This window comes from Felis catus, chromosome D1, assembly GCF_018350175.1.
Source record: "Felis catus isolate Fca126 chromosome D1, F.catus_Fca126_mat1.0, whole genome shotgun sequence".
Lineage (NCBI taxonomy): Eukaryota > Metazoa > Chordata > Mammalia > Carnivora > Felidae > Felis > Felis catus.
This window is the reverse complement of record NC_058377.1, coordinates 8,940,882-8,953,150: the sequence shown is the minus strand read 5'-3', so window position 1 is coordinate 8,953,150 and position 12,269 is coordinate 8,940,882. Positions and strand designations below refer to the sequence as shown.

Genomic DNA, 12,269 nt, shown 5'->3' with positions numbered 1-12,269 from the left:
AAATCCCAATTAGTGAAAATTTCAAAATACTTCAGTCTCTCTCTTAGGACTCATCATGTTCTCAGACTCAGGCAACTCCTCAGCCTGCCACCAGAAGACACATGCTTTAGTCGTTGGGTTGATCAGGAAATGAAAATAACTTTTAATAGATGCCTAATCAAAACTTAAGTAGGAAGATGTTCTTCTTCCAAATAAATAATATGTTTCAGTGCCATTTGTAAATGACTTTTGGATTATTTTCATTAATGTATCTCTGCATTAGTATGGAAAAAAGGGAATGGTAATATTTTCAGTTTGACCCTGATTACCTAGAAAACTTAGGAGAAAGTATTTTTTAGGGGAAGTAGAGAGAAGAGACAGAATTATTAGTACAACTGTGTATATGGATATACTCTACATGTAAAAATAGCTTTATTATTTACTTTTAAAAATACAGATAAAAAAAAGTTTTAGGTATAATTTCTTACTGGAAGCTTCTGGGATAGATGTATCCCAGGCTTTTCAATTACAAGTAGCCCTTATATCAGAGAATCTTTAGCCCAAGATCAGGGGTCAATAGTGGCCCACTTATCCCCTAGGCCAGTGTGAGAACCTATAATATTTATGCATGTAGATATTTGAAGTTCATGTATACCAGTGATTCTCAGTGGGGTGGCACTAACTTCTAGGGGGCAGTTTGGAATTTTGTGGAGCATTTGAGTTTGTCTCAGTGATTTAGTGGACCATGGCCAGAGATGGGAGACATCCTGTAATGCACAGGACATCCTACATATAAAAGAATTGTGTGGTTCCTACATAGCCTTGAATATCACATGTATGGCATTTTTGTGAAGGGGACTAGAAAACTTTATATGATTGTCCATGCCTGTAACCTAACTCTACTTTATATACAAAATATTTTTACATATTTTTATCTGTTTCAATAAACACTAAATTTTCCAGAAATGCCACGATCTTGCATATCAAAGATAGTTGTACTTTATATTGTTTGGAACCATTTCAGAAAATCACGTGATTTTACTTCATTTTCCTATATTTGTTGTATGTCATAGTTTCTTATCATCCAGCTTCTCTTAAATTTAAATATATTAAATGTAAGTAGTGTAAGCATATGACTACTTCATTGTATTTTAGTATAGTCATGCCAGGACATACGCATATTGAAATACATAATTTATTATTAATTACTTTTATTTCATTTTCTTTTATGTTGCTGTTAGGGTATTTTGATGATATTTTTTGAAATTCTGTTAAACATCTGTGAATTTCTTTTCAGGATAGAAAAGGAGGAACTAAAATGAATATATATGTGTAGGCTTTAATATAACAAAGGGGAATTGGGTCTAATAGGATTGAGAACTGACAGAGATGAAGTGCCAGGCTAGAGAAAATGGTAACACTTACCCACTTTATGGGACTGTTTTTAGTTAGAGAACCAATATGATAGTACACAGCCATGCCCTTCCCCATTCCTGTCTTCCCATCACCTCTGCAATAACTGGTGCTTACATTAGAGCCAGTTCCCAAATTTATGCCTGAGACAGCGAAATTGATGGGTTTGTGTTAAAATAGCCACAGGAAAAAAGTTTATTGGAGTTGAAGCTGTACGTGTTTTAGTCTTCAGTTTGTCTCCTATGAGTTTCTCTAGGACAGTAAAGTAAGTGCACAGAGCCGGGGAGGAGGGCCTTCTCCCATCTTATAGAAATAATGCTTCTCTTCTGTGCAGTGTTGGGCAGTTAATGTGTATGAAAAGAAAGCTGTTGGATGTTGAATGTGTACAGAGTATTTGTAGGTAATGAAATCTCCAGATTGGAAAGAATCATAAAGGTCATCTGGTCTGGTGGTTTCCAGAGCTTTCTAAGTTAATGTTCTGCAGAGGTACCCAAGCAGCTGCGTAATGGTCAGAAACTTCATGGCTGATTCTGATACACTCTTGAAGGAAAACCACTATGGCAAGCTACAAAAAAAAATCCTTTTTCCCCCCCAAAAGAATGCTTTTAAAAAATGAATATTGAAACTGAATTTTAAGAAAGTACAGAATTGCAATACGTACTTCTTATAAAACAAACAATGTGGACATTATAAAACAACAAAGTCCCTACAGGCTCCTCAGGAGTAACCACTATTAATCACTTGTTTGTCCCTCTAAACCCTTGTCTATGCAAATGTGATTAGAATGTTTATTTGCTTCCTTACTGTTTAAATTCCCACTTTAACATAATTATATAAGTTCTTTTCATTTTCTTCAGGGTTTTTTTGTGGTTAGAGACCAAATCCTGTTATACCAACCGTTTGAGAAAGCCTTTGAATTGTGTCCACCTATATATAATGTATGTTCTTGAAAAGTTACATGAATCAGACTATTAATGAACTTGCTATTTTAAAGAAATCCTATAGTGAATTGTTTTATAAAGTGAATCATTTCTTTTTCCAAAGTTGTTAAAAATAACTCATTTTCATAATTCAAGAATTTTGCTTTTCTATCAGACCCAGAAAACATGAAAAACTTCTAAAGTCCAAGCTGATAGCACACCTGTTTCAAGTAGAACTTTGTACAACAGAATTCTAGTACCTAAAAAGAATCTTTACTATTTCTTTACATGTAATATCATGGGAATTAACTTGTTAAAGAATAGAGTACTTTAGCATTTCATATTTCTTGGATGAAATACAATCATCATAACATTGCATATTTCTTGAATTATACCCTTACTTGATTTTGGCTTCGTGATAGAACCTTGATGTTTCTTCTTGTGACTTCCTGATAAGGTGTTGCTTAGTAATTAATGATGATAAAGTTTTTATCCAAAGGTTAGCAAACATCTACAGGGGATTTAAAAGAATCCCTTCACTTAACAGCTGTTGCACGTCAATTTTTATTGAATTTAATGAACAAGAGCTAGGTTTAAAAGAGAGGGAAGACTTAGGTTAGTTGGTGAGTTAACTGTATTTATGTGTTAAACAATTTTATATCCAGAGTTCGTGGATCAGCACATACAGTACAGAAGGAGAGGTGGTTTATAGATTGTAACTTTTCTTTTTTTGTATGTGGATACCATTCAGATCATCTGGAGGTGATTTCTCTAAGTAATTATTTTATTATGTGGCATAGCAGATGACAGACCTCTTTCACACTGAGGTTAGTGGTTTGCCAGCATGGCTGCATTTACCTGTTCTTATTCTCAAACATCACATTGTTCAGTTCTGTGTTTAAGGACAACCTCACCTCATGCAGTAGACGTCCTTGGTAGGACACTAGGCGCCTAATCTGAGGGCTTAGTTTCATTAAATGTAAAATGACAGTGTCGAACTTATTATCCAATAAAACCCTTCTAATTCTATAGCTACATAATTATGATTTGTGAAATTCAGTAGATCAACAGATCTCCTTATGCATGCTCTGAACTCTGATCATTCTGAACTATAGCCAGTTTTCCTAAGCTCACTCTACTCTACCTCTGGCTCAGGTGTCCCCTCCTTCTGGCACTCCTCTAACCCATCATAAATAACGTTCATGCTTCCGGAGCTCCTTGTGTTTCTTGTAATCCTAAGCACTCATGCCACTGCATTGGCATCACCATTTATGTCATGTTCCCTTTAATGTCCGTGCCTTTGATTGATAAAATAATGCTTTGTACATACCTGGTGTTCATTTATTATTGTTGGATGATTGGTGAAAGAACGAGTGATTCCCATTTCCAAACCAAGATAGGAATTTAGTAAGTAAGCATAGTAGTTTCTGACTTTGCTGCCCTCCTTTCAGTATCCAACACCTAAGAGACCTTCCTTGTTTATTGGCATTATTTGTGAAATTCTGGCTAAGTTGAAAGGTAGGTTCCTTTTGACAAAATGTTTCTGAGTTATTGTTAGGAGGTTATATCGTGCAGCAGAATACCTCAAGAACTCATGTATGTGGTCTGGAAATACCACATGAATAGCTTGTGGTATTTCTTCATCCTTTACTTGGGTACACTCAAGTCCTCCAGACTTTCCCTCCAGAAATTCACTTGTTTGGATAGGTACCCAACCCACCTTGTAGAAGTTACACAAAAATACACCCACCCACTTTTGTTTTAAGTTACAATCTGTTAGCACTTTTAAGTTCATATTCACCTATCTCCTCACCTCCAAATTAATTTATGTGTGGTTCGCAGGACTTTGTGCTCTGTACTTTATATGTTACCTTTAAGCGTCAGCTCAGTGCTGCTGAGAGGAGAGGCCACGCCAGGCAAGCACGGTGAGTGGTGAGGCAGGAAGTGCTTGGGCTTTGGCTCTCCACCCTGACTTTCTGTGTGACCTTGGAATAATCACCTAATCTCTGAGACTCCATGTTTTCCTCTGTACAATCTGAATCTCATGCTTGGAATATGGAATGTGAAAATTCTCAGAAGATTGACTTAGTTATTATTAGTTGCCTCTTTCCTTCCCTCAGACACTTTTCATTTTTCAAGCTTTAAACCTCCTGACTCATCCAGAAAACTCAAGTTTGTTAATGAAAAGCATCAACTTTATCTTCAAAGCATTGTATAACCAGGAGCAAATCATTGAGCCTGGCTTATTGTATAGTGGAAATTGAGTCAAAGACTTGCCCTAAGTCACACAGTTTATTATAGCTTTAGAGACAGGACTGGAACCCCAGTCCCCCTGGTCTTCATGGTATATTCTTTGCATTACGTAAACAAAAGTGTCTAAAAGCATGGATTCTGGAGCCAAATTGGCAGTTTTAAATCCCGATACTGGTCCTGACTAGCTGTGTGATCTTGGTAAGTTTATAAATCAGAGATAATAACAAAATCGATCTCATAAGGTTGTGAGGAAGACTAAATAGGTCTTTGCATGTAAATTTCTTTGTTTTTAATTTTTTAATATTTATTTTATTTTTGAGAGAGACAGAGAGACAGAATCTGAAACAGGCTCCAGACTCTGAGCTGTCAGCACAGAGTCCGACGTGGGTTTCAAACCCACAAACCGTGAGATCGTGACCTGGGCCAAAGCCGGATACTTAACTGACCGAGCCACCCAGGCGCCCCACATGTAAATTTCTTAATGTAATTGCTAACACATAGTCAGTGCTATATGTATGAAGGCTATTATTATTGTTACTAGTAGTAGTAGCAATAGTAACAACAGAAATAGAAGTACATAATCCTCACAGAAAGACTCTTTGAGGAGCATAACAGATTAGAAATAAAAAGGATGAAAGATGCCATATAAAAGCCAGCTAGACTCTAATACTAAATTCATTTTAGCAAGACAGTTATATTTCTAGGTCTGGCCTGAAGCATGGTTAGCTCAGAACATTTTGGATTTATTCTTGTTAGACCCTGACAACTCTTGATATCTCTGTAGGCAGAAGTTTGAAGTACACCTAGAATGATTCTGGAAAATAAGGCCCTGAAACATGGAAGATTTACCTGGTTTGCTCAGTTCCTCAAGGCAAAGAGTCTCTAGGAGATCCATATGTGCCAAAGCTATGAGTCAAGGGAAGGCACAGGTAGAATTGGCTAGTTTGGAATAAGGATGCTAGGGTGACAGAGCCATATCAGAGGGCATTGGAGAACTAGGAAAGCAGCTGTTTGCTAACTGGCTTCTGCTTCCTTTTGGTCAATTCACTCCTGTCATGCATAACTACACACGCGCACACACACACACACACACGCCAACGTTGCCTTACTTAGGCTATCCCCATTGTGTTCTACAAATTTCTCATCATCCCATTTCCTTGTTTCTCTGTTATGTTAGCATTATAATTTTAACACTAGTCTAAAGTAGATGGTAACTTATCATACCTTCACATGCAAGGAGTATATTTATATTCTGGAGTAGTTTTCTGAGGACTGTGATCAAATCTACTCTCACAATATGAAAACCACCTCTACCTGTGATGGTTTAATGCGAACTTTCCAGATACAGTAACTGGAATGAATTGAATGACCTTATGAAGGCCATTCTCATACTGCACACCCTAAGATAGTTGTGGTAGCACTTTGATATAATTTGATGGAAAGGTCAGTTTGAAAGAGAAGTTACTAGATTTTCTTTTGGAATTCTGCAAACCTTCTACACCTAGGTACAATTTCTTGGTACAAGACTTTGAAATAAAAATTTGAATTTTAGAGGAATTTTGAAAAAATTTTTAATACTTTTACAAAATTATACTAAGCTATATAGACATGTTATCTTAGAAAAAAAGCCTGTGCCAAATACTATCCATTGTGCTGCCTGGCATTATATGCCAGTTGGCTCTACATAAGGCCTGTTATTACAGTTTTGGACAATACATCCTTGGGTTTTAATTGAGAAACCCATAGATAATTCAAGGTATATGATCAGAAGAACAAAGTAGAAATTTAATACATGAAGATTGCCAGTGGCCTGCAAGATCTCTGTTTCCTTGTGAGGAATATTTTCCAAAGTTGTAAAATTCAACTGTAAAGGAAAGAGAGAGATATTGCTTTATAAAGTGGCAAAGTTGACAAATTTTTACCAAAATTGAATTCATTGCTTTGTTAAGCAAAAGGCTTCCCAGACCTACAGATCACTTTATTTTTTTTTTTTCAAACTACTTTTCATGTTCCTTAAAAATGATCAAATACATCTGGTCCTGGTATATTGTGCTGTTTTCCTATGGCATGATTCCTGGAGAAAATCTTTGGAAGATCATATTAAGTCTGTCCACATTCTAGTGGGCTTTGACAGGGTCAATCAATTTATTTTTGCAATTGCACAACAGTGCATCCATTTAGTTTCTTCATTCCAACTATAGCCTAATTTGCTAATTGCAGTTATGATTCAATTTTATCTTTCATGTTGACACCAGGAAAGCACTGTCTCATTAGTGAATGTTTATTCGCCTTTCCTCACCCCTTCCACAGGGTGAGCTGGCTGTCCTGAGACATCCTTACTGTACTGGGCTGGGTCATCCCTTTCCCCTGTACAGCTTGAAAGCTAGGATTTCACAGAGGAGCTTCAGAATTTCAGAACTGGCTCTCCTTCAGAACCCTCAGAAAAGATTTTATGGGGGAGGCAGAAGAATGTCACTATTATTGAGAAGCTTCATGGTATCGTGGTTACGAAAGTGTGGACCCGCAGCCATCCTACCTTAGAATCTGGCCCTGCTTCTTACCAGGAGAGAGAACTTTGACAAGTTCCTTAACTTCTTAAGGGCTCACTTTGCTCATCTATAAAATGAGGATAACCTCACAGGAGATTCAGAGAGTTAATACTGTAATGTATCTGGCACACTGTAAGTATTATGGAAGTTTCTTGCTAAATAAAACTGTTAAAATACATAAATCCTTGTGCCGCCCTGTCATGTGATGTGTAATTGTCTTAGTAGTCCACATTTAGGCCTTGTTTTCTCCACCTGACTGCTTTTTGAGTGAAGGGACCATGTTTGCTGCTCTTCGCATGTACACGTTCAGTGCTGGGTACGGAACGGATACTCTAAATATTAGCTGAGCTGAATGAGTGATTCCTTCCTTCCCCCAGCTAAGTAGGGCAACTCTCAGTTGGAGTGGAAAGAAGGGTAAGAGTCCACTACTGCCTGATCAAGGAATGCAGCCAGCGTCAAAAGACCACACAAAGAAATACCAATTCTGGAGTGACGAGCTGTTTAATGCATGTTGATTTAATGCTCGCTTGTGTAACATACCATCTGTACTAAGACTCACTGCCACTGGTTTTTGGTGTACAGCTCCTGGTGTACTAAGACACAGAGAATGGAGTCTAGTCCCTGCTCTATCACTGTATATGACCCTGGTAGAGTCACCTTGCCTTTCTGCAACCTGGACTCTTTGTTCATCTGTCAGTGGTAGGGAGGAGGAGAGAGTGAGGTTGACTAAGTCAGATCATTTATGTACTTCCTCCGTCAGTCCCTGACTCCACAGTTTTGTTCCTTTACGCTAATCCTAACTCCATCACATGGAAAATGGAAAATGGTATGAATGCTCCTTGCAAACCTTTTTATCACAGCTCTTCCATCTCCAAGGGTGTGTCTGTCATACTGCTAAGGAATATGTATCCCGTCTGTCCCCTTTCATTGTACAAGTCAAACGTGTGCTTATGTGGGATCTTTGGTCTGTTTATTGTCATAATGTTATTTTGCTCGCCAACCTCCATAATGGCCCCAGTGATTCCCACCTCATGGTATTCCCATTCTTGTCTAATCCCTTCCCACATTATATCAGAATCAATCTGTGTATTCAGTAGAATATTGCAAAAATGATGGCGTATCACTTTTAAGATTATAAAGGGCCAAGCTTCTATCTTGATTGCACTCATGCTCTCTCTCTCTCTATTATCACCTGCTTGGGGTTGGGTCAGAGGGAACCACGTCCTGAGAGGTCCCATGGAGCAGCATATAGGGGAAGAACTGAAGCCTCTAACCACCACCACATGAGTGAGCTTAGAATCGGATTTTCTGACCCCAGTCAAGTTTTCAGGGATTGCAGGCCTAGCTTAACTGCAGCCTCATAAGAGTTCTGAGCCAGACCCAGCCAGCGAAGCTACTCCCTGCTTCCTGACCAATAGAAACTGTGCAAGATCATAAATGTTTGTTGTTTTAAGATGCTGTGTTTCAGAGTAGTTTGTTATGCAGCGATAGATAACCAGTAGTCATCTTCAGTTTATGAAACTAACTTTCTAGAATGTTTCTCCCATGTACCTTTTATGTATTCTTATAGCTAGAAGTGAAAAGATGGAAACAAATCTGTTCCATTTGTAAATGAAAACGCTCATTTTCCAGATCATGTAATTTGTTGGAAAGGGGGCCAGATGACATCATTTTTTTCTTTAAACAGCTTTATTGAGACACAGTTTATACCATATAATTCACCCACTTAAAATATACAATTCAGTGGTTTTTAATATATTCACAGAATTGTGCAGCTATTACCTTGATCTTAAAGCATTTTCATCCTGCCTGCAAGAAACCTATAACCATTAGCTAGCGGTCCTTTCTCATCACCCATGTCCCATCTTCCCCTGTCTCCAGTTCTAAGCAGCCACTTCCCTCTTTCTGTTCTTATAGCTTGCCTCATCTGGCCATTTCATATGAAAGCAGTCGTGCACTGTGTGCTCTTTTGTGGCTGGTTTCTTTCAGTTAGCATCAGGCTCATTCACAGTGTAACTGTGTTGGTACTTCATTACTTTTGATAGTGAAATAGTATTCCATTAGAAGCATAGCTGGACGACATTTTGTTTATTTGCTCATCAATTGATGAACATCTGGGTATTTTGTACCTTTTAGCTTTTATGAATAATGCTGCCATGAAAATTCCTGTACAAGTTTTTGTGCGGACGTGCATTTCATTTCTCTCGGATATATACCTAGGATGGGATTGTTGGGTCGTGTGGGAACTCTGTGTTTAACTTTTTAAGGAGCCGTCAAACAGTTTTCCAAGACAGCTGCACTGTCCCACAGTCCCACTGGCAACATGTACGGGTTTGAATTTCTCCCGGTCCTTAACATGCCTTGTTACTTTCCGTCTTTTTGTTGATAGCTGTCTCTGTGAGTGTGAGAAGGTACCTCTTCAGGGTTTTCATTTACATTTCCCTTATGATGTAGAGCATCTTTTCATGTGTTTATTTGCCATTTGTGCCTTGTTGAGGAAACATAGTATTTAAAACTTAGAGCATTTTTAAAATTTTTTTTAAATTTTGAGACAGAGCATGAGCAGGGGAGGGGCAGAGAGAGAGGGAGACACAGAATCCAAAGCAGGCTCCAGGCTCTGAGCTGTCAGCACAGAGCCCGATGAGGGACTCGAACTCACGGACTGTGAGATCATGACCTGAGCTGAAGTCAGACGCTTAACCGACTGAGCTACCCAGGCACCCCAAAACTTGGAGCATTTTTAATTGGGTTATTTATCTTTTCATTAGTGAGTTGTAAGGGTTCTTTATATATTGTCAAACAATATTCTTAATGTTATGTGTGTATATACAGGCAAAGCACGGGCTGTGGCACTGATTTCTGGCTTCTAAGGCCCGCAAAGTACCTGAGCCTGAAACATCTGGATAATTCCATTGTCCACTTCATTTTGTATTTACATACTTTTGGTTTTCTTTCTTTCTTTCTTTCTTTCTTTCTTTCTTTCTTTCTTTCTTTCTTTCTTTCTTTCTCTTCATTGAAACTAACCCTTCTGTTTTGGGGAAGAAAATTTCTACAAGTTGAATCCCAAGCATGGTGCTTTAGCAGATTTCTATGATGTATATACTCTATAAATTAACTTAGTTTGAGAGATTTAATAATCAACTTTTTTGATAATTATGGTTTTCTGGAATACCTATTTTCTTATTTATTCTTTAAAAATAAAGTTGTTAGAAAGTTAATATATGTGCATTTTAGAAAATGCACAAGTGACATAATGTTTTAATGAGAACATAATGTTTAATGAGAATATAAATTAGAGCTCGCAGTTTGTAGAAAGGAGTGACAGGAGATGAAGCTAGCAAAACAGATAAGACCAGATTGGAAATGGCCTTTATCAGGCTGAGGACTTTGGATTTCTAAGTAGGAAAGCATAATCTAAGAAAATGCATTCATGATATGATTTAATTCTTGATTTTGAAAAACAGAATTGATCGGAAGAGAGATGGTCAGGGTAGGTAGACTATTAAGGAGACAGTTGAAAATTATTCAGGCAAATGAAAATGAAGAGCTTATATGGTGAAGGGGAGGAATTGAGAGTAATAATCAGACTTGGATGTAAAGGAAGTGGGAGGAGTTAAGAATGAAGTTTTGAAATTTGGAAGACTAGATAGATTTGGTGACATTAACAGATTGGCTAATTGAGCAAGTTTTCAACATCATGAATTTTGAGGTATAGAACAAAGTATTAGTGTTAGCAATACTAATAAAAGCTATAATGTAAATTGAATGCTTAGGATTTACCAGGTTCCTAGTTAAGTATTTTATTGTATACATTTTTAAGTGACTTTTTCGTTTTACAGTAAAGATGTTTAGTCTTAGAATTCAATCTTAGAAATCTTAGAAACTTAAAAAGAAATCTTAGAAACTTAATAATTTAGCTTAAGTAGTGGAGTTTAAGCTGTTAAGTAGTGGAGTTGAAATTTAAATCTACTTGTCTCTAATGTTACAATTTGTGACCGTACCCGCCATACTATACTAAGTCAGTAAAGTCATTTCAATTTTCAGAATTTCCTATCTCATAAGATAAAGAACATTTCTAGAAGATAGGTTTATGCAACTTCATTGTTACTGTTATAATCTCATTGTGACCATTAGATTCTGTCTATTATGGACAGATCAGAGATCATCACTATTTTTTTTTAACTTTTTAAATGTTTATTTTTGAGAGAGAGAGAGAGCATGAGTGGGGGAAAGGCAGAGAGAAAGGGGGACACAGAATCCAAAGCAGGCTCCAGGCTCTGAGCTGTCAGCACAGAGCCCCACACAGGGCTTGAATTTCTGAACTGTGAGATCATGACCTGAGCCGAAGTTGGATGCTTAACCCACTGAGTCACCCAGGTGCCCCCCAGAGATCATCACTTTAAATGAAAATGATAGAATGGCTCTCAAATGATTCTGCTACTTTATCTCCAACTCAAAAGAGGCTAATCCTGGGGCACCTGGGTGCCTCAGTCGGTTAAGCGTCTGACTTCAGCGCAGGTCATGATCTCATGGCTAATGAGTTCAAGCCCCACGTCAGGCTCTATGCTGACAGCTCAGAACCTGGAGCCTGGTTCGGATTCTGTGTCACTCTCTTTCTGCCCTTTCCCCACTCATGCTGTGTCTGTCTCTCTCTCTCTCTCCTTCAAAAATAAATAAACATTAAAAAAACTTTAAAACAAAAAAAAGAGTCTAATCCTATAAATTACATTGTTTAATGTAATTATTTATTTAACTTTGGGTATTTTCTAGTATAAAGCAGGAAGTTGAAATATTATATACTGCATTTTATATAACTTTGTTTTGTTTTTATTTTTGACTATAATTTTTAATGTTAATAGCTAAATTTATGGCCTATACCAGAGAATATGGTTGTATGGTATATGATTTCTAAACTTTCTTTTTGACTTGATACATAGGTTTTTGAAGCACTACATGTATGTTGAAAACTATGTAGCCACGTAAATCATCAATCCCTTCCTAGTATTTTGTCCTCTTGTTCTGTTACTCCCTAAAAGAGCTGTGTAGTGTTTCTCACTTCAGCTGTGGACATGTACATTTCTTCATGTTACTGTATTCGTTTCTTGCTTTATGTGTTTTGAAATTATATTGTGAGGTCCATAAAGCTCAGGATAGT

At 37.4% G+C, this 12,269-nt stretch overlaps 1 protein-coding gene across 6 annotated transcripts in view; it reads left to right on the top strand.

Annotated features, from left to right (window-relative positions):
- Positions 1 to 12,269, top strand: part of ARHGAP20 (Rho GTPase activating protein 20) — a 127,486-nt gene that overhangs the window by 20,695 nt on the left and 94,522 nt on the right. The window lies entirely within an intron of this gene.